Source organism: Artibeus jamaicensis, unplaced genomic scaffold (assembly GCF_021234435.1).
Source record: "Artibeus jamaicensis isolate MK-2021 breed Jamaican fruit bat unplaced genomic scaffold, CSHL_Jam_final scaffold_474, whole genome shotgun sequence".
Classification (NCBI taxonomy): domain Eukaryota; kingdom Metazoa; phylum Chordata; class Mammalia; order Chiroptera; family Phyllostomidae; genus Artibeus; species Artibeus jamaicensis.
Window position 1 is genome coordinate 34,660,563 of NW_026522046.1, and position 22,968 is coordinate 34,683,530.

The following is a 22,968-nucleotide window of genomic DNA, read 5'->3' on the forward strand; positions in this document are numbered from 1 at the left end:
ACAATCCATGCCACCCAAAAAAGAGGGTAGTGTGAGCAGCCTCTGGAACAATTTTGAGTGTTCCAACATTTGAATAATAGGGATGCCAGGAGGAAAAGAGAAAGAATAAGACATTGAAAATCTATTTGAAAAAAATAATGAAAGAAAATATTCCTGATTTGATGAAGGAAATAGACATGCAAGTCCAGAAAGCAAGCACAGAGAGTCCCAAACAAGAGGGATACAAAGAGACCCCCTCCAAGACATATTATAATTAAAATGCTGAAGGCTGAAGATAAAGAGAGAACCTTAAAAGCAGCAAGAGAAAAGCAGTTAGTTACCTACATCAGAGTTCCCATAAGATTGTCAGCTGATTTCTTAAAAGAAACTTTGCAGGTTAGAAGGGATTGGCAAGAACTATTTAAAGTCATGAAAAGCAGGGACCCACAGCCAAGAATGTTTTTCCCTAGCAAAGCTATCATTTAGAATCAAAGGGCAAATAAAGAGATTCCCAGATAAGTAAAAACTAAAGGAGTTCATCATCACCAAATCATTATTATATGAAATGTTAAAGGGACTTATTTAAGAAAAAGATCAAAATTACGAATGATAAAATGACAATTAATATCTATGAACAATTAAACCTAAAAAACAAACTAAGCAAACAAGAAGAACAGAGACAGAATCATGGATATGGAGAGCATTTTGATAGTGGCTGAATGGAAGAGGTTTGTGGAGAAATGGGTGAAGAGGTGAAGAGAGTAAGAAGTACAAATAAGTCCTTAACTAGTGTTAGTCAATGATTGACTGCTGGTCTTCAAATCAGAGAGTCGCTGGTTCAATTCCCAGTCAGAGCACATGCAAAGTTGCCAACCATGTCCCCAGTGAGGGGTGTGAGGGAGGCAACCTCACAATAATATTTCTCTCCCACTCTTTTTTCTCCCTTCCTCTCTGTAAAAATAAAGCCTTAAAAAAGAAGAAGTACAAATGGATACAGAATAGCCACGGAGATGTAAACTACAGTATAGGATATGGAGTAGCCAAAGAACTTACACATATAACCCATGTACATGAACAGTGGTGTGGGGATTGCCTGAGTAAGTGGGGGGGGTGCTGAAGGGAAAGGAGGGGGATAAAAGGGGAAAACTGGGACAATGGTAATAATTAATAAAATATAATTTAAAAAGCAAGTAGATCAAATAAAATATCAAGCATTAATAGATTCATTTCCATTATTGAATAGAGATATATGATCCTGATTGAAATGACTTACTGATTACTCTAAACAACAACTGGAAAGACAATACAATTTCCAACTACTTACAACCAAGTGAAGACATATTATCCAAATAGTAAACCAAAGACCTTTAAACAGTGACAGCTGTCAAATTGCCAGGTATTTTATCAGTAACACTAGATGATAAAAGAGAGTGGACAAAGCCTCTGAAGAACTCTGAAAAAATAACTGTTTATCTACATTTCCATATTCCTCCAAACAATTAATTCAGAGTGAGGATAAATAAACTTAACAGGTGAAGTCTGAACATTTCATAAAGAGACTAGAAATAATGAAGACAGGGAAAAGAGGAACAACCAAAGAAGCAGAACAGAACAGTTCCCAGTTGTTTTGGTTTGAACTAAGGTTCAACAGAGGGAGTGTTGTTACTTGGTAAAAATGAGGCATTGATGGAAATACTATAAGGCTGAGAACTCTGAAAATCTTGAGGAGAGTTTAAAGGCATATGTGGGGTAGTCAAAGCATAGATATAACTTAAACTTGGTGTCATTTACATTCTCCATGAGTGGCACAGGAGTTGTGACACTGGATCTAAACTGTAACAAATAAAATCCTTGCTTACCTTGTGGTCAAAGAATATTAATCATCACAGAAAAAGTGAGTGTTTTCTTCTAGTATGCATTTTACGGAATCACTCATGGACACAGTCTAGTGACTCTAACTGTAGTGTTAGTGCAGAATAAAAACCTCACCAAATTTCATAGGATAGAAATGAGAGCACAGCCAGCTGAGTATGAGGGGAAGTTCAAGGTAAACAGATGGAAACACAAATGTCTCCTTTTTAGAGAATGAGAATTCAACAGGTGCTTCCTGTGCTAGAGGGGACAAGATGGCGGCTCCAATCTTGAGGTGATGTCAGTGGAGTGACTAGGTGTAGTGACATAAGCATAGAGAAGAGCTGTATACAGATAAGCAAGTGAAGCCCAGAGTGAGGGAAGTGGCAAACACTTGACATTTTTTCATAAACCTTTCTTTTGCGGTTTGATCTTTTTGAAAGATCTTGATTAGGATGCAGAACAATGATGTGCGTAAAACATAAACTTCTTTACAGAAAAATAACCAAGGTTCAGGGAGATGAAGTAACCTGCCTGGTGTATGCTATTACAAAGAGGTATGAGTTGGGCCTGAAAGCATTTTCCCTGACTCCCAAAGTCCATACCCAAACCCACAGAGCAGCCTCCACTCACCATTGGTCCCTTCTCTCATACAAAGTGCTGGGGCAGAAACCAAGACCTCCTGATTCCAAAACGGGTCTACTTGCCACTCCGCAGATAACACACGTTGAACAAATGCTGTTGTGTTGTGTGAGAGTAAGAGAAGAACAGAGTAATGAAGAATTTTTAAAAAGTCTGTTCTTGTTATCAAAGCTCTGAAGTGCAGTCTGAAAAAAGTATCACTGTTGTTAGAACTCTAGGAAATTACAAAGCCAAGTCAACCATCCACTGTAATAAAACGCTGGCCTATACAGTGGATTTCTCAAGTTCTAGGACAATATAGATATCAGCTTGATGCAAATAAAGAAATGGGATAGTAGTTCTTTTTTAAAAATAATATATATATGGCATTAGTACAGATCTATGAGATTAAAATGATACCTTTGTTTTCACACAAAAAATGACATGAAAAATGTACTTTGTTAACTTCCTATAAGCTCATGTATTTTTATTTGTGAAATATATTGGAAAATTGTTAATTTTCAATTATACTATTTAAGTTACCTTTTATCAGTAACTTTTTAAAAACACTGCTTATTATTTATATATTATAATATCAAGAAAAATTCAAAATATGAAATTGTCCATTCTGCAATACCTGGTATTGCATAAACTGTCCCTAAACTCTATATGAGAACTATTCATTAACATTTAAATGTCAGAATTTCTATTTTATTTCAAAAATGAAAATTATTACCCCATATTTTTTAAAATAAGTACCATTTCAAGAGGTTCATACTTTGGTTTGACTGTGGCTGTTGTGCTTTAAGCATTTCTAAATCTTTATGAATCAGTCCCAGAATACAATTTCCTTGCTAATAATTCTCTGTCAGCATCTCACCTGCAAGTAATGGACATATGATTTTGCAGAACTTTTTTGTAGCGTGTCTATGTTCCAATAAGAGTTTATGGGCATAAAGTGTCAAATGCAGTCAGTTTTATTACACTAAATCAGTACAAAATAACATTCATAATGGTCATTTAAAATTTGTGATCTACTTTGCCTTTGAGTATATAATAAAAATCAGGAGAAAAAAGTGATTATTTCAGTTATCTAATATTTAACCTACAATACATCACTTTTATGTATACTTTTAACTATTAATAGAAGTAGATTTTGTATTAAAATAAAGTTACATGGAAATTTTTGGTGTTGCATAAGTTGGAGTACATTTGGAATAGACACTGTGTTACAAGAACTGTTATCTAACATTGATCCACAACTTGAATAGGAAGTCTTCAAAAAGAAAATATTATTGAAGAACCAACTTGACCCTGTGACTCAACGTGGTGGTAGGAAGGCTCTATAAGCAGGTTGGTGGGGGCCACCTGAACAAATATATCACAGGGGAGATGTGTTTTTTTCTCTTTGAACAATTTAGGCAGGAAAGGGAGTTCCAAGGTAAATATCCTGATCCTCTGTTTTATCAACTATCTGTTAAGTTTCATTACCAATGGGAAGTACTATATATATATCATGTTGAAGGTAATATTTACTCTAAATAATTTAAGGGGTAGTCACTATATTGCATAGATACATTGATTAACCATTAAACACAAAGCAAAGACAAACTCTACTTCAAGCAGAAACTCTACTAAACAACTATAACAAAAGGCAGAAATGATAAAAACAAAGTGTAACAGTTTGGCTACATATAAATGTATATTCTCTGCTTAACATAATGTTCTATAAGAAGAGGAAGTTCTTATTTAAGAAACAACAAAATTTCAACAATAATTACAAGATATATGAGATGCAAAGAGTTAAAAAATAATTTAATGACCTCTTAAAAATCAATCAACAAAAGACAAACTTTCTAGGGAAAAAATTGAGCCATGCTTATGCCAGAAATACACAAGTTAAAAAAATCCCAATTTTTAATCTAATTGCAGATCCAAGAACAGCACATACCATAGTAAAGTAAAACAACAAAAGAAATGTCTATTGTGTTTAAAAAGTAGATAGTCCTTTGAACTACTGGATACATTTTAAATTGGTATACATTTTCTGATAGGCAGTTTTAGCTGGAAAAACTTACCCTACATTGAACCAGCACGCTGGGGGTGTCTTAGCCTTGACTGCTGACCGCTCTACTGATCACAGCGCTGTGTGCTATGACAAAAGTTAGGAAGCAGTTAATGCTGCATGGGCAGTAATCACTCTGTTAAGTGGAATGATAGCATTTCAGACGTCGTGGACATCTGTTGTACCTGCTGGATCTGCATTGATCTGACCTTTTTTCTGGCCACAATACTAAAGAACCATTGGACTACCACCCACTTTGCCTGCCACACACGTAATGGACAAGTCCTGGTGGGAAGTGTCAAGACTCCCTGAATTCTCCTGGAACCTGAGTGGAGTGACTAGGCAACTTTAACAGTTAGAGCTGATTAATCCCAACAGGGGCCTTTAAAATGTCTGTCCTTTGGGCTCTGTTAGTTATATTCTTGGAACTCATCCAGTTTCTGTTCTAACTTTGACATGATGTTTAAGCTTGTCACAAAGATCCATGAGCCAGTCCATATGTTTAAGTTTGTTTTTTGCTTAATGTACCTTATTCAGTTTCTGTTGTTTACCACCAGAGAATTTGAAATTATTGTATGTGTGTGTGTGCATCTGAGTAAAGATGGTCAACAAATAGTGAAGACTATAAAAAGAAAAGCAATACAATATATGTGGTATTATGTAATTATATTTAAAAAATTTTCCAGTGTGTTTGCTCTTCAAATGAATAACAATATCTTTTAGTAACAGTAACTAATAAAATGTAACACAAATAATAACAACATATGTTTATTATGTTTCACTTAGCATATAATAAATATTTGACATTAAAGTTCTGATCATTTTTTGCATCTACAATCATCTCAATAATATTTCAATTAAAATGCCTGTTAAGTAGGTAAAATATGTCTAATTTCATTTATAAATAGAGAGACACAAATTAAAAAGGTAAGACACCATATTAACAAACATGTTTTGTTTGTTGCATACATAACAAAGTGATAAAAAATGATGTTTGAAACCTGCAGTTGGCGAGAATGTATTGTTTCATGCCTTTTGTGTGTCAGTTGTCCAGGCGCAACATAGCTGAGTCCTCAGTTTGGTGTCTCACAGGCTATAAGGTGTTGATAAGGCTAAATTCTGGAACTCGGGATTCTCTTCTCAGCTCATGTAAGTTTTGGAGAAATTCATTTTCTTGCTACTGTAGAAGTGTGGTTCTGCTTTTCATGCTGGCTATTATCTAGGAGCTGCTCTTGGCCCTGAGAGACCATCCATGGTTTTGGGGCCCTCTCCCAGACCATCCACATCCTGACAGTTTACCTCTTAAAGATTGTAGCAGACTCTCTGGCTCTACTCTGCTGTGAATGGTCTTACATAACCTAACAGGAGAGACTTTCTCATCACCTCTGCTATATTCTGTTGGCAGAATCAAGCCAGAGATTCCACTACACTCAAGAGGAGAAGATGATTCAAGGGCTGAATACACACAGTGACTTCCTGTATCTCCAATATAATGAGTTTCTCTATAGTTCTTTATTTCAACAATCTTGCTTTTAAAATAACCAAATTGAGGGATGGGGTCAACAAGGTCCAATTTATTCATATTAAACCCAGACTTACAATTTGACCAAGCTGGGCACAATGAACAAATTAAATATTTACTGCTTATTTAAACATGTCATTGTGGAAATACACATGGGGAATCCAACTTACTCTAAAATTCTAAATTTAGAAAGTGGTCAAATGTGTGATCAAATGATATGAACTTTACAGGATCCTCCCTAAGGTAAAGGGGAAAAAGTCATGACTTTTTCAGAAAATACTTGATTTGAGTGTGTAATAAATAAATGTCATTCAAAAAATAAATTTCAAGGTATTTTTGGAAGTCATTTTAAAAAAAACATGATTCAATCAATCTAACTTGAGGCTAGAGGAAGATTTTGGTTAAAATAATACAGGATATTCATATCCATTCTATATTTGTATTTCCCTGAGCTAAAAATCAATTTAGCCAAAATTATCACATTTATTTATACATGAAGAAGGATATGACATAAAGACAAATATAACTCCCAACCTCATGTTTCACTTTTTCAAAGAGTAAGCATAAACTATACAAATAGAACATAAATTTGAAAAGTTAGTATTTAATTAGAAGTATAAGAATTTCAAAGTAAATATTCCGTCTTTAAAGACATTTTGTGGAAAATACAAAAATTAAAGACTATGGTGATCTAGCTGGGCATGTAATACAGCAAGGACAGGTTAAGCTATCCTCAAAGGAAAATAAAGGTTTGGCATATCAATTGTAGTGCCTATAATTCCTCTAAACAGAGTGTTATTGGGTGGCTTAAATAACACTTTTTAACTATCTAATCCTCTGCACTTAGCTATTGTGGCTTTAAAAATTCTAATAGCACATCTTTGTAGAACATATTTTATATTTTTATTTCATTTAAATTATACAGCTCAAAGTCAGCAATATAAGATATTAATTATTCCAATTTGCAATTTTTCCTAAATTTTATTTCAATATGTAAAAATGTATGCTTTTAAATCATTTTCATGATAAGGTCACACTTAGAAATGTGAAGTAATTGCCTTACAATCTCTGTGTGTCTCTGTGTGTGCACTTTTCTCCTTGAAAAATCTACAGTGAAGCTAAATAAAAAATTTCTCTCTTTGAATAGAGGTTAGCAAAAACAATTTTCAAATAAAATGTTAGGAATTATATTAGTGATTGGAACATGTATGATGTCAATAGCTGGAAATAGTTGCTTTTATGATAGTATATTGTTCTTTATAGAAAATTCTTTTTGAGGACAAATTGTTTGAATATGAATACATAAATACTTATATTTAAGGTAAACTACATGGTTTTAGTACCCAACAAATGAAAAAGATAAATGCATTTACATTATGCTGTAAAGATGTTCCATACATGTATTTTAAGACTGCATATTGATTTTCTTTCAGATCACATAAAAACGATTCGCAAATCAAAGAACTGGGATTCAGCGCAATGTGAAGAGATATTGCTTCTTAGCTTAATTGAGATGTCACATGCAACTATGACCTGCATGCTACTTATAGTGAAGTTTCAGTAACAGTATCAACTGAAAAAAAAGTTGATAAAAAGTATGCAAATGATGATTCTGAACTTACTACAAGGGTGCAAAAATGTGTGTAGAAATGGAAGAAAATGCAAATGACCACTGTCCACAAAGATGGGGCAAAAGTTGTATGGTGGTTCCGAAAGAAACTATTTGCACAGGAATTTGCTTGAAATGTAAAAGGTACAGGTTTAAAAGCATCTTTCGTATCTTCTACATTGCTTCAGCTTCACTTAGGAAGATATTTGGGTTGACTAAGTGTTTCTGTTTGTCCAACACTGAGGGCTTTTCTGGGACAGAGGACTGAGAGTACTTAAACAAGGAAAATCCATGGCTGGGACAGGACTAATTCTAGCTTTTGTTCTCACTGTTTATATGAGCTATTTTTGCAAAGTAAGAAATACATGCCATAGCTCCTAACAGCAGAGCCTATTTAAATTGCTCTGGGACGAGGCTCAAGTATTATTTGGTTGGTTTGTGTCTTTTATTTTGCTGCCATAACAGACGACAATAAATTTAGGGGGTTAAAACCATACAAGTCTGTTACTTTGCAGTTCTGTAGGTCAAAATCGTAGGTTCAGCAAGACCTGGACAATCCCTCTGGTTAGAATTTCAAAATCCCAAACGAAATGTGTTCCCAGGTATCTGTTCATATTTAGATGATTTAGGGGCAGATTATTTGCTCCTTCAGGTTGCTGACCAAATTCAATTCCTTGCAGAGGTAGGACTGAGGACTTTGTGTCCTTTTGGGCTATAAACTGCAGACTGTTTAGTGGATCCTAGAATCCACCCACATTCCCTGGCTCATGACACACTTACTGTGCCCCGGAAACCCACCAAGCTGGACTGAGAAGACCTTCCCATGCGTCGCATCCTTCTGATGTGCTTTCTGCTTCATCTCTCTTGTCTCTTCCTTTATATTGATCTGACTCTTTTTCCTCTAATCAGCAGGCCATGTGGTTGCATGGGACCCATGTGGATAATCCAAGTTCATATCCTTATTTTAAGATAAGTTAATTAGTAACTTACTTTTACCTCTAATGTCCCTTCGGGGCAGTGCCTAGATTGGTGTTTCATTGGATAACCAGGGGAAGGGAATGTTGTGGGAGATAGTTTTAGAACTCTAACAAAGACAAGGTTGAAACACATTTGTAAAGCTGCGTTCCTTCTGATGCAAATACTCCCCTCTCTCTACAAAAGGCAAGTGTACCTGATGTATATAGAGAGAAATACTTTCTCTGGGACTTCCGGTTTCTGTTCTGACATAGATAGAACTCAGAAGTCATATTACTTTCCAATTGCTGCTGTAAGACGTTTCCAAAATGCAGTGGCTTGTAACAACACAAATTTGTGACCTTGCACGTCTAAAGGTCAGAATTCCAAAATCAGTCTCACTGAGCTAAAGGCAAGCTGCCTGATTTATCTATCTGTTTGGTCCAGAAATATTTACATAAGAAAATAAGGCTGTGAGTCAATGAGAAATTTTACTTTCATTCAGGAGATTCTTAAAAGCTATTTTTTTCCAAACAACAGTTAGCTTATTTGGGTGAACAAGTTTCCCTCACACTGTATTTATTAACCAGCCTAGTTATCAAAACCGACATCTCACTGTATCCTTTAATTATGATGTCACAACCTTTGTGGCAAACTCAAATAATTTTCCTTTGAGAAACCTGAAACCATCTGCTTTACCTCAGACCACAGCATCCTATAAACATCTCGTTCTGACCGTCCCTTTCTGAGATGCTGCAAAGATTCTTTCAAGACTCCCTTGTTAGTGTAAGACCAGTAAACTTGTTACTTGATTAACATTATTCTGTTGCTCTTTTGGTGGTTTCAAAGGCAGCACTTGTTTTACATCTTCGCAACTTCCACCTATTTTATACACTGAAGACATTTCATTTCATCAACTAATTAAGACATGATCTCACCTATAAATGGAACCTAATCAAGGAAACAAACAAGCAAGCAAAATATAGCCAGAGACATTGAAACTAAGAACAGATTGACAGTAACTGGAGGGGAGGTGGGCGGGGATAATGGGGGGGGAAGCGGGGAAGAGTTTTCAGAAACATCTATAAAGGACACATGGACAAAACCAAAGAGGGGTAGGATAAAGAGTGGGGGGGGTGGGGATGGTTGGGGAGGGAGTGCCGGGGAGAAATGGAGACAACTGTACTTGAACAACAATAAAACAAGTTTAAAAAAGGTTACAAAGAAGAAATGGAGTCTCAACAAAGGCAAGTGATTTGCACCATAGCACATGAGTAAAAGAATGCAGGGCTGGGTTCTCGTCCATGGCTTTGACTCAGAGTTCTCAAATGTGCTCAGTCATCTCGATCTGTTTCCCACCCTATGTAGATGGGCTTCTTTAAAAATCCACCCCGCTCTGTGCAACAGAATAACTCGTCACTCTCTCTCCTTCGTACCATTCTCTGAGCATCAGTTCTGCACTTTGAACTGCCTTCAGGACTTTTCCACTTGAGTGCATTTCTATCATCAGACACCATTTAACTGACAACATTTAAACTAAACTCATCTACACCAAAAATGTAATTCTCTGGACTTCATTATTATACAGAAATTTGACAGTGGTTTTAAAAGTCTTAGGCATCAATTTCCTGTCCCCTGCCTTAATGTTGTAAATGTCCTAAGGAAATTGATCTTGTGTGACAGTCTCAATATCATCCTCCTCTCTGCCAATACTCAGTGCAGTGGGTGAGACATTCCGTAACAGGAAGAGCAAGGGAGAGTGTCTAAATTCAACACTGAAAACGACTGAGCTATAAGTCATTTTAATTGTTGCATTAAATTAAATTCAGTGTGACATTTAACATTACAATTTAATTTGCTTCTTTGTCCATGAGCTGGCTTCACCGGGGGTGTTTAGAAAAAAACAGGGTGCGTATAAAACATAATTATTATACCCTGACCCCTAGGCAAGCTACTCTTAGGTTCTGGTACCATAAAATGAGACCTTGAGGTGATATGAGGGAGAAAAAAAAGAGACAGAAAGGTAAGAGCTTGTCTTTTTCTGTTTGCTTTTTCACAACTGAAATAGTCCACAAAAGAGGGACATTTTAATTTTCAGAGATTAGGAAAGGAAACACGTTTTAAAGAGGGGAAAGAATGCAGAATAACAGAAAAGGCCGGAGGAAGCGAGGCCAGCGGTACAACCACAGAAAGAAGTATCTGAAAGGAAATCCTCAGTAAATTGAGAGCTTTCTTTCCCAGAATGACCTCATTTGATTCCATGGAGGTGATGCTGGCAAGACAGTCCTCTGTTTCTCTCAGCTTGCAAATCCATCTCTGAGAGCAGGTGGCAGCAAAAACGGCAATCACATATAAGGGGGTGCTGCACTGAGAACAGCAGGACTCTTATCTTGGACCTGCCTTAGTGGTGAAGTAGTGAAGGAGGAAAGGGCACAGGAAAACCAAGGGGGAAGGTAACTGCTAACTACTTGGCATGGCTGTGAGAACAAGTCTTTGTAGAAAGGTCCAAATTGAGCATGGCTAAGCTTGATAAGTAAGAAAAACTTGGCATATAGTAGATGCTCACTGAACTCATGAATTTTTGTGTATTACGTATCGTTATTTAGACGTAATGCTGTTTATTTCTACTTTTTCCCTACATGCATCTTATTCTCATTTTGTTTTCAAAGCTTTGGGGTTTATAATTGACCTTCTCAGCTGTCATTAATTTCATCTTTGAAATTTTTGACTAGCATTTTATGAAATTAAATCAGCACTGAAATTCTTTGAAAATTTTAATTTTTCTGCTTCCCCTCTCTTTATATTTACACATAATTGATATGTTATTTTTGACAGCATTTGGGGGACACAGAGTGACATTTGAAGATGTTCGTGACACTATTTTTAAGAGATTTACAGCATTTAATCTGTCAGAGACTCTTCCTTAGAATCAAAGAGTAGTAGGATATCTTTAGACCTCAAGTCTCATGCTTAGTTAAATTCAAAATATCTTGTAAAATTAGTTTCAATGTCAGAATACTAATACCTGTGTCAGCTTTCTAAAAAGAGTGGCAATGATGTACAGCCACCTAACTTTGACTGCAGACTATAAAAGAGACAGAGTGGTCAGGTTTAGTCCTAAGTAACCTTTTATCCACTGACAGTAATTACTTATTTGAACCTCTAATTCATTTAAATTTGCTTGAACTTTCAAGTGCCTACCCACATATTTTCCATTTTGACAGATAAAATTAAATGACTAATATGTAGAACAACCTACTTAATGCAAGGTGATTGACAGTTAAAAAACCATAAAACATCTCTTACTTTTCCAACTTTGGAAAGCTAAATCTTTAGTAAGATAAATTTATGTTTTTTACTTTATTAAACTTTTTCATAGTGATGGTCTCTAAAGTAAAAATTTAGGAGACTGAATTGAATTTCAAGATTTTGGAAAACATAAAAAAATTGTGTATATGTACTTTGCTTGTGAGAAGTTCAAAATTTTCATCACATGTTCAAGTTTCCTGTCACTTCAATCAAGTTAAATCTACTACTTTAAAAAATAAAGGAACCTAATAAGTATATTCTTTTAACCTACTTGCATCTCTTCAATTTGTCAGGTATATTTATTTACATAAAATCCTTTAAAATGGTTTGCTTGAAGTGGGCTCTAGACAAAAGTTGTGATAGGTTTTAAGTTTTGCATTTGTACTTGTGCCATTTCCACTTATGAGAGTAATGCGATGAGTCACTGTTCCCCTCATCTCCCATGGAGCAGTTGGGAATACTCATTTTTGTTCCTTAACACCTTCTCTTGAAATGTGGTAAGAAAGCTGTATTTCCCAGAGTCAATATTCAGAAAGTCAGTACCTTTGAGAGCTCCTATCAATTGCTATGGAAAGATAGTCACTTGAGAGGGTTCCTAAGGTCCTGTTAAACTACTTTCGGAACTCTCTCATTAACTTCCCTCCAGTGGTATTTTGCTACATTCTTTGTAAGGTTATTACTTCAGATATCTATAACCTGGAAAATGTGGTCATCCGGATACAGAATGACAGGTTCATTAAACAACAAATTAAATCAGACATAATGAAGTCTGCATTACTTGAAGCCATTATTTGATTTTGTTATAATTATGTGCTACCATTTTTTCTTAATTCTAATTCTAGGTGGTTCTCAAAAGTTATCGGTTACAAGAATAACCGAAGCAACTTATTATAAATGTTCAGTGATTATAGTTCCTCTCAGGTTTCTAATTCAGTGGACTGTGGTTGTAACCCAGGGATCTGCCTGTTTAATAAACTCTCACTCATTACTCTGCTTCTAGTTTTTCAAAGACCCTGGTTTGATAAAACTATTTGGTCCCTCACCTAAAGATTCTCTTTATTCCCTATCCTTCATATAAATTGCTAATAATAGACATATCTAATAAATCTTGACACTTATGGAGAAAAATGAAGAAACACTTTAAAATCTGAAGGCCTTTGCTTTTACATATAAACTTTAATCAGTGATCATACTGCTGTTAATTTATTTTGAATCTTCCCTTTTATTTATATTTTTCTTTCATTGGTGTTCTGATTGATTGTTATTTAGAATCAGAGAAAGGACATAAGAGTTAGAAGGGACATTTATAATGAAGTAAATAAATGTATCATTTTGCAGATGAAAAAGTCATCTGGAAAATACAGGTTCTTACACAATTAACACCCCCTTTAAAAATTTTTTATTTATTTAACTTTAGAGGGGAAGGAGAGAGGGAGAGAAACATCAATGTATGGTTGCCTTTCGTGTGTCCCCTGCTGGGAACTGGCCTGCAACACAGGCATGTGCCCTGACTGGGAATCGAACAGCCATACTCGGGTTCTCTGGCCTGTGCTCAATCTACTGAGCTACACCAGCTAGGGCAACACCCCTTTTTATTATAAAATATTTTATTTAAAAAGCATAAGCATGTAATTCTGTAACATAATAGTACACTCAAGGACACTATACGCTATTTTAGGTGAAGTGTTGAAATTAAAATTATAAATTATTACACCCATATTATTACCCTACCAACCATACTTAAGTAGATATTCCTTCTGCACGACACTGTATATGCCTTTTACTTTAACACTGCTGACATATTCAAGCAAAGTTTATTAAAATTAGCACTTTATATAAATATTAGTGTTATGTCTGATACTTTAAAGGAACTTCTTACTAAGACATTTTTGATGATATTATTAAATTTATTTTCATTATGTAGTAATATACATTTATTGTTAAAGTACAAATAACCCAAATTGTCTCAGTAAAAAAAATAAAAAGTTTAATAATTTTTGCCATTTTTCAAATGTTAATGCTCATAATTAAAGGAAATTTTCTAGACTATTAATGGAAGACAGAATATGTATCTCCAAAATAAATGTATATATAATCATAGTATATATAGTTATATATAATTCTCATGAAATTTATTTCACCTAGCAATATATTATTAGCATTAAACCAAAATAAGGGTCTGAAATTAAAACTATGTTGTTTTCAACAGCATCTGGCACATAGAAAGCATTAATAAATGTATACTGAACAAATAAATCTGTCAATCAACATTTTTATGTCTGTCAGTTTCTATAGCTCTGTAATACTTCATTCTTGTTTATACCTACAACATTTTAAAATGATATATATAAGTAGTAACATTAAAATAAATTGAATAAGAAATAATTAGAACAGATTTTTAATGTACTTTATACTTAAAAAATAACTTCATTCTGTTATATTAGAAAAATAATTTAAAAGATGAAATAATTTTGTGTCATTATATGTATTTTTAAATGTATTTATCTTAATTGTTGCTCAAGTACAGTTTTCTGTCTTTTACTCCCATCCCAGCTCACTCTCCCAGTGCTCCCTACCTCCCTCCCATTTCTACCCCCCTTAGTTGTTGTCCAAGTTTTTATACTCATTCCTGTAAACCCTTTCCCTTTTTCCCCTAAAATTCCCTCCCCTCTCCCCTCTGGTTCCTGTCAGCCTGTTCTCTATTTCAGTGTCTTTGGTTATATTCTGCTTGCTTGTTTGTTTTGTTGTTTAGGTTCCTGTTAAAGGTGAGATTATATGGTATTTGTCTTTCACTACCTGGCTTATTTCACTCAGCATAATGCTTTCCACTATGTATTCTTGATCACACTACTGTCTAAATATCACAAGATATAAAAATAGGCTGACATATATTTACATTTTCAAGCATAAACATAACGGAGAGAAAAAACAACTAAAAAACTTGAGTAGTCACTGTATGAAGTGGGAGAAATTATAATCTTTATTTGCTCATTAAGCATCTATTAGATATGTGCATCAAACATGTAATATATATATATATATATATATATATATATATATAAAATGTTCATGCTTGATATAACAGTGTACAAGATAACATAAACCCCTATGTTATAAATCCTATGTTTTGCACTTCAAAACATAGGATTTTAATAACATAAACTTAAATTGTAATGTAGATTCTGTCACTTTATAATTATATAATTTTGTCTTATATAAATAGTTAAGACGTTTCTGCAAAGCTTATGTTGTAAAAGTTGAAAATGGGGGAAGTAAACCATCCATTTTATTGGTAAAAGCAATCCTCAGATGTTAACTGCTCCCCCGTTTATTTATTAAACATGTGCTTTTGAGAACTCACAATTGTTCATTTTGCCTCACCACCATGCCCATCAACTCAAATTCTTGCTTTCCTTCCTTTTTCCATGACCAACCTAAATGTGTATAATGTATAAAATGTCTTCTCAGGGCCAGGAAACAGATGTAGTCCCACTTTCAGAACAATCTTTCTGTTCAGTAGTAATGAAAGATTTCTTTTTAAAAATGTGTTTCCTTTGGTCTTGTTTTAGAATATCTGATAGAAGCTTACTAAACATCTTAAAAGCTTAATTTACTCTTGTTTAAAGGTGTGGGAAATAAGAACACTGAGAACTAATTGTTCCAGCAGATATATAGCATGACCTTTAGGATTAAGTTAAAGCTGCCTCCATTTTTACTAGTTGTTCCAAGAAAATCTTTCTCTGGAAAACAAGTCTGTAGATCAGTACATAATGTCATCACTCGCTTTTGGAACTTCCCCAAAATCAATTTATCTGAAGATTAACCTCCTCAAGTAACTTTCTCAGAACAATAGCTTGTTCAGCTGAGCCAAAATCCTCCATTTCAGGACTATAACTTGTCCAAACTGGCAAACCACAGAATTTTCACAATTTTGGAGCAAACTTATTATTCAGTCTTATTTCCAAGACTTTCACTTTGTTCACTCTTCCTAAAATAGTATTTTATGAAATTTGTTCATTCCCATCATATTCCCACATGGAAAGACCCACCTTAAATGCCCCACTCGCAGACACTGAAGAAGTTTGTTGATATTTTCCCCATGATCACACCACTAAGACTTTATCAAATTGATGCTTTGCAGTATTACATAATAAAGTCAACTTCGGTGATCTTTTGGAGATGTTTAGCTAACAGTCTTAGAAGTCCTAGAAAAAAATAATTAAGATCTCTTTGTCACTGCTGTTCAATAATCTTTTTTCCAAAATGGCTTGCTCTTCTGAGGTTCCTTGCCACTCCCTCAGAAGTGTCTCTAAGTGTAATAGTGACATAAGACTGTCGTTGAGTTGAGTTCTAATTTCCTCTTATACATTTCTCAAATTCTCTTTATTTATTCTCCTAAGAATTAGAAACTCTATCTTTGATTATTTAATAAAGTTTATACATTGTTATCTTTGGTAGAAATATGCCCTATTACTGATAACCCTACTATTTTTATTATTTTCCTTTTTTCAGACAGTACTACAAATACCAAATTGATATTTTCTTTTAGTACAACAGGTAAAAACTCAGCTTCAGTTGATTAACAGGCTATTTTTGTGGTCTTTTGGGATGTCACAAACCTCTATAGTTTGTCATAGGCTTACTATAAATGTTAAAAACAAATATTTGTAAGTCAAGGAATAAGCAGTCTTAAAATTTCCTCTGGTTGTGATAAATCTTTCAGCAGTCTGCAGTGTTCTCCTCATTTTTTAACCACAGTTTTTATCTTTTGGTTTCAGTTTTACAATGCAAACTGTTTTTTAGCCAAGTATTATTTCACAATAATCCAAAATAAAACAGCAAGCTTTTGAAGTAGTGTTGAAACACTAATCAAAGAGAGTTTGCAGATGTCTTTTGAGGTTTCAAACTCTCACTTCATTAACTATCACTTTTATCTACTACAACATAGATTTTTTATATTGTGTTATAGCTATAAGTTGTCGATTTCTAACTGGACAATCCACAGAAATAGTTACATTCAGATCTCGAAATGATTTCTGTGTTGATAATTGTAATCGCTTTATATATCTGTCAATATCTTCCATACCTTTCAACTGTAATGATTTGTTTTAAGGTATTTTTATGTCAAGCATAAGAAAGATCATTTGCAGGTTGCTTAAAGTTTAACTGTGTTAGGGAGACCTCAACAGAGCACCCAGTGATCTCTGTTCCCATTATTTTGGCCCTGAGTTACTTGCTTCAGCCAACAGAACACGGCCATGTTGAAGAGATGCATCTTTGCAGATTAATTTATGAAAGACTTTGACTTTTGTGATGCTCACATACTCTCCCAATTACCTTCTCTATTAGCATGCTTTGATGAAGTAAATAGCCGAGTAGGAGAAGTCTGCAAGGCAAGCAACTTTGAGCACCCTCAGGCCAACACCCAGCAAAGAATAGCGGCCCTCAGTCCCTGACATCTGTAAGAAACGGAATGCCTCAACAAGCACTGAGCAAGTTTGTAAATTAGTTTTTCCTGAATTGAGAATTCAGGTGAGACTCATGTCCTAGACCTACACGGTGTGTCTGATATTGTCTGGTATTGCTATTGGAAGTTGGGTTCTTTATCGGGATCCTGAGAAAAGCATTTCATGGACCCACACATGGGGGGTTGTGGCCTGGCAAGATTTAATTGAGTGGAAGTCTGCCCCTATGTTCCATCTCTCTGCATCTTGCTATGGAAAAAAAATCCCATCATGTCTTCAGCAAGGCCTAAACAAAGGCCAGTGTCCAGAGTTTCTGTTTCATATTAAAGATTAGTTCTTTGTAGTTGATAGCTGACTGCTAAGCCGTCTCTGTCCCCACCCATGTAGTTTAGTGCCATTCCTGACTCTGCTGCTACAGTGTGGCCCAGGCTCCTTCCTGGAGCCTGTGTTTGGGCTCCACATGGCTGCCAGCTGTGTGGCTGCTAGAGCTACATGGTTATGGAGAGAGAACGCAGGAGCACACAGTGCGAGAGTGATTCACTGAGAGGGAGCTTTTCTTTGTTCTGTCTGTGATCATATTATCTCCGGCTTGGAAAGAATCAGGAGCCTTTTCAAAATAACCAATCAACTTCCCAATGTTCCACAGGTTTCTCATAGACCCACCTCCTAGCCAACTGATTTTTTCCCCAGGTTAGACTGACAGGCCTCTGTGGTCCACTACCTATCCCTGAACCATTCTGACTCCCAGCACAGGCGCACTTACCACCCCCAGCTTCCCCCACAATCTAGGACCAGAGGGAGGAAGGGAGAAGTGTTTATTCTTGGCACAGTAACACTGTGATCCCTTGGAGTGTGTGAGGCTATAGCTTCCTGGTGAAGCAAACAGGTTTATGTTCCCTGGCTGGTTATGCTCAACAATGTCCAATTTCCTTTGCTTCCTTCCTTCTTCATAATTAGCTAACTACAGTGACACCGGGAGACTGTAGAACAGTGGCCAGCTATGCCACTATACCTGGATTGTTGACCCACAGAAACTGTAATATATTAAGTATGTGTTGTGTTAACTGCAGCGTTTTGGGGAAATGTGTTATTCAGCCATCAATAACTAACACACACAGTCAGATAATACATATATTAGAACTACTTCCTTTAGTGGTTACTTCCTAATGCCCCTCAACTTATGCTCCTTTAAGGTCAAGTACAGTTTAAAAAATAGGCTTCCTGTGTCACAGAGCTTTTATGATGTAACCATTTAGAGACTATAATAATCAATGTCGTTCGTAACAGATATAACTATTACCGAAACAGCAGTTTTTGTGTGGGACGGTCTATGGAGCTGCCGAGAGCCAGGCTTGAAACAAGGCTCCATAAACACCGAGCAGCGCAGAGCTCTGGAGGTGGTTCCCAGAGCTGCAGACCCTGAGACAGGAAAGGGCACAACCTTGCAATCCCTGCTGTTTCTGAAAGTGGCCATGTGGCCCCCTTTTCCAAATGGTTTCTCCAAAATCTAAGTCTGTTGTGAGTTCATGTGTTTGGCAAACCAATGCTATACTCATGCATCTGAATCCAGTAAGGGCTGATATTTTAGAGTTGCTTTTTTTTTTTAGATCAATCGTGAGTTGATAGGATTTAGAAGTATGAAATTTCCAATCTGGCCACGATTTAAAGTAAAAAAAGCACAACTTTAAAGGAATAAAGGCACATGTTGTGAAGTATACGCCAATATTCTGTCGTTTAATGGGAGTCTGCTGTGGAAGAATAAGGTTGACCATCAGCCGGATTATTATATCAGTAGTAACTCATCAGCTTTATGAGTATACTTGATATGCCTTTCTTCACAGTTTCATGTTTTGAAAACAATTAGATAGCTAAATAAACTTTAACAAATAGCAAGAAGAAATATGTTTTTCATTTTTTCCAATTATTTAGATATTAAATGAGCACAAGAAATTTCATCTTGTCCCATGCATTACACATGGACAGAAGGAAGAAAGATGGGATTTATTTCTGCTTTGATTTACTGTAAACTTGACACACATGATATATAGCTAAAATATTTCAGTATGTTTTAGAGACTAGAAGGGAAATTAAATAACATTACCAACTCTATCATTTCATGATTGAGAGCGACTTACAAAAGATTTTACCAACTTTTTTAACCTCTGCTGGAAGGGGTTGTCATTCATTTGCCAATCATGGAAGCAAGAAGAAACAGTTAAGAAAATGAATGCATTGTAAGAAACTATAGAAATGATCTCTGAAAGTATAGTCTGAGAATGAACGTATAGTAAACAAGAAAAGAACACCGGAAAGTAAAATAAGAAAACAATAATAAGGAAGCAAAATAAGAAAATAAGAAACCAAATTAAGGAGAGATAAAGCATGAATCTGGGGAAATTTATCTTGGCCTGAGATAAAAACATTCAAGAAATTAATGTAACCTACAGATACAACAGAGAGTGGTGTCAGGATCAGTGGGCTGATGGCAAATACAGATTTTGAACGGTCAGTTAGGAAATCAGACAGGTAGCAGTGGTGAGGCTAAGAAATAATTCTAATTAAAACAGTAAAATTCATAAAAATTAGAGATAAAAATTGAGAAGTTATAAGCAGTCTCTAATATATTGCTAAAACTTTTTTTTTTCCTTCTTGGCTTTTATTTAAAAAGAGTGGCTGTTATATAAAAGGTCATGGAAGTTTAAATCGCATCTGAAGAGCAACTGCATGTGACTGAGCCATCTGAAAAATCTGGATAATCTGGAGCTCAGATCTTAAAGACAGAGGTCTCTCAAGAATCACAATTACTTCAGCGATATATTCACTTGGACCAAGTTTTTTTTATTTTGTAGAATATGATCATTTTTATGACATTTTTGGGCATAAATTTTGCAAGGAAATTTGAAGGGTTTTTTTAAGCCACTTTGAATATGTATATTTTATTGCTCTGTGGTATTTTTGATTTTATATTTCACATTTCCTCAAGTACTAGTTTAGGATGGCAGTGGTGGGAAGAAATTAACAATCCAACAAAATAGTGTCTGGAGTGTTCAAAGCAAAGAACAATCACAAAGGTTCAATGGCAATGGAAGAACTACTGGGCACTGTAGGAAAATTTGGGACAGAAAAGCAAAAAATTGAAGTTTTTTTTAAGACGTTAGTGGGGAATTTATAAGGAGACAGCTGATAGTATTGGATACGTGACATTAAAAAAATAGCAGCTAAGAGGGCAGGATGGAGGTACAGGTTTGTTTGTTAGGATTCTGTTATATTAAGTACTTACTCCCATGTTACACAGATAATACAGCTGCTATTGAGTGAATGACTAGAAACAATATTTTCCACCAATCTTGGAACTTTTATACACATGGTACATTGTGTCAACAATGAACTTCATTTCTTGTTTGCTTTAGTAGACAGAGCTAGGAGCTGAAACAGTGAAAAGAGAAGGAAATACTACTGTGCTTCTTGGGTGTGACATAGTGAAGTCTCCATAAATAGGAATTTGGTCATTTAATACACATCTGATTATAATGGCTAAGAAAGAAAGAGATTGCTCATTTGAAGATGTGAAGTGGAACATTAGGTTGATTGATACACAATTTCCAGCCTTAACAATTCATCAATTCAAAAAACAAATCTCCATATCTAAAAAGTAAACTAACATTTTTGAATGACTCTCTAAGCATCCTGAGTTTGGGAAAAGTAATCTATCATCCCCATTCATAAGTAGGGCTTCCAGATAATGAAACGCAATATCCTTAAAAAGGAAATTCAGATTAAGGTTCAACCTTATAAATGAAATCTTTTACTCCAAAATGAAAGTATAGCATTTTTAAATACAATGTAGTTTCTTCGATATTTAGAATTTAATATCTACAATAGCTGAAAGTAGAAGAGCTTAATTGCTAAAAGAGCCATGTGTGAGAGGAAATGGAAAGAAATAAGATATTTGACTTACTGCATTTTTCTCCAATTTCAATGGATCTCTTTTGTTATCATTATCTTAAAGCTTTCAATGTCATTTTTCTTGCATATCATAAAATCTTTAATAATTTTGGTATGTATAAAATGAAATAAGTTATATTTGCTCTGAATTATCTAGAGTGGTGGAAAAATAGTCACATATATTTAAAATATTATAATATGAAAAGAATTGGTAAATATTTTTGCAATAAAATCAAATACAGGGACTCCGTTCAACATTCAATTGACTCCCCCATGCACACACTGTCATTTAATCATGGCTTTGTTCTTGTACCTGCTTCCTAACTGCCTTTAACCTCATTCCTTTGGTTGGAGTCCCAAAAATCAAGTAGTTGGAAAAGCATCCTACCTCAAGGGCAATATAAGCTCATGATGTTTTCCAAAATATCATCCATCATTATCTGTGTCATCCTGTGGTCCTTGTCTGAACATTCTGCTGCTTTATGAGGAAAGCTTACTAAATAAAATATGTATCTCTGTAATTAGATGATATAATAGTCATTTATAATCGTTATTATCTATATTTAAAGAAACACTGCATTTCTTTAAATATCAAGAGGCCTTCAATACCTCTCTAGGTCATTTTCTTCCCCCACATATTCCTTTGCTCACATACATTTTTATCACATGCCCTTAACAGCCTGGGTTGTTGGTGAGACTTCTCCTTTATTTTTAACTGGTAAGTCCTGGTTCACATTCTTAGGTACTAAGATATGGGTAAAACAATGTAAACAATTTATTTTTTAGATGTTTACTTAAAAATATGTCATCTAGATGGCATGGTATTTGGTTCTTAAACTCGATATTGCACATATTCAAGATCTCAATCTATTTCTGACCACTTCATAATGAGCTATTACAGGTATTCTAGCTTTTAAAAAATATCACTTTTGGTTAAGACAAACATGCTGAATATTCACATATGTGCATTCAAGGCAATGTGAGGCTGACAATTTCTTGTAAGTTTGTTTCCAAGCACTGTGGGCCTGTAGAGTTTCACTGGAAAAGATAAGTGTAAACATACGGCAAAAAAAAAAAAAAACAACTCTGATTGGAGCAAATCAAACACTACCTCAGCCATCAACATCTTTTCTCTCTTCTACATTTTAGAGAACAGACAAATGGAAAGAAGTTAAAACTAGTTCTTTGGTAATTAGCCATGACTGGAGCAATTGAAAATCGCAATTTAAGGGCAATTTTGAATTGGTTTACATTACTTAAAGCAAAATGTTCTCATTTGGATCTGTCACCCACTAAATGAGACATATTAATAAATACTATTTTAAAAAGCAAAACTTAAATGAATCCACGATACTTACAGAAGATAGCTTCATCTTGCTTAGGGTAATTTTTCCTGCCTGCTGTGAACGTTGTATTCTCAAATTCGAAGGGAAGGAAAGGTTGTTAGAAACCATGATCCAATTTCCCAGATGAAGCTGACTCAGTGACCATTTTCTTCCACCTGTAAGTGCCAACCGAACATGTCTCATTGCACTTCTATGAGACATGGATCTGGGTATAAATGCACAGCCCAATAAAAGGTCTTCAGTGTATAACCAACATGTAGCCTTTCCTTCACGTGGAGACACACTTATCTTCTCAGATATCT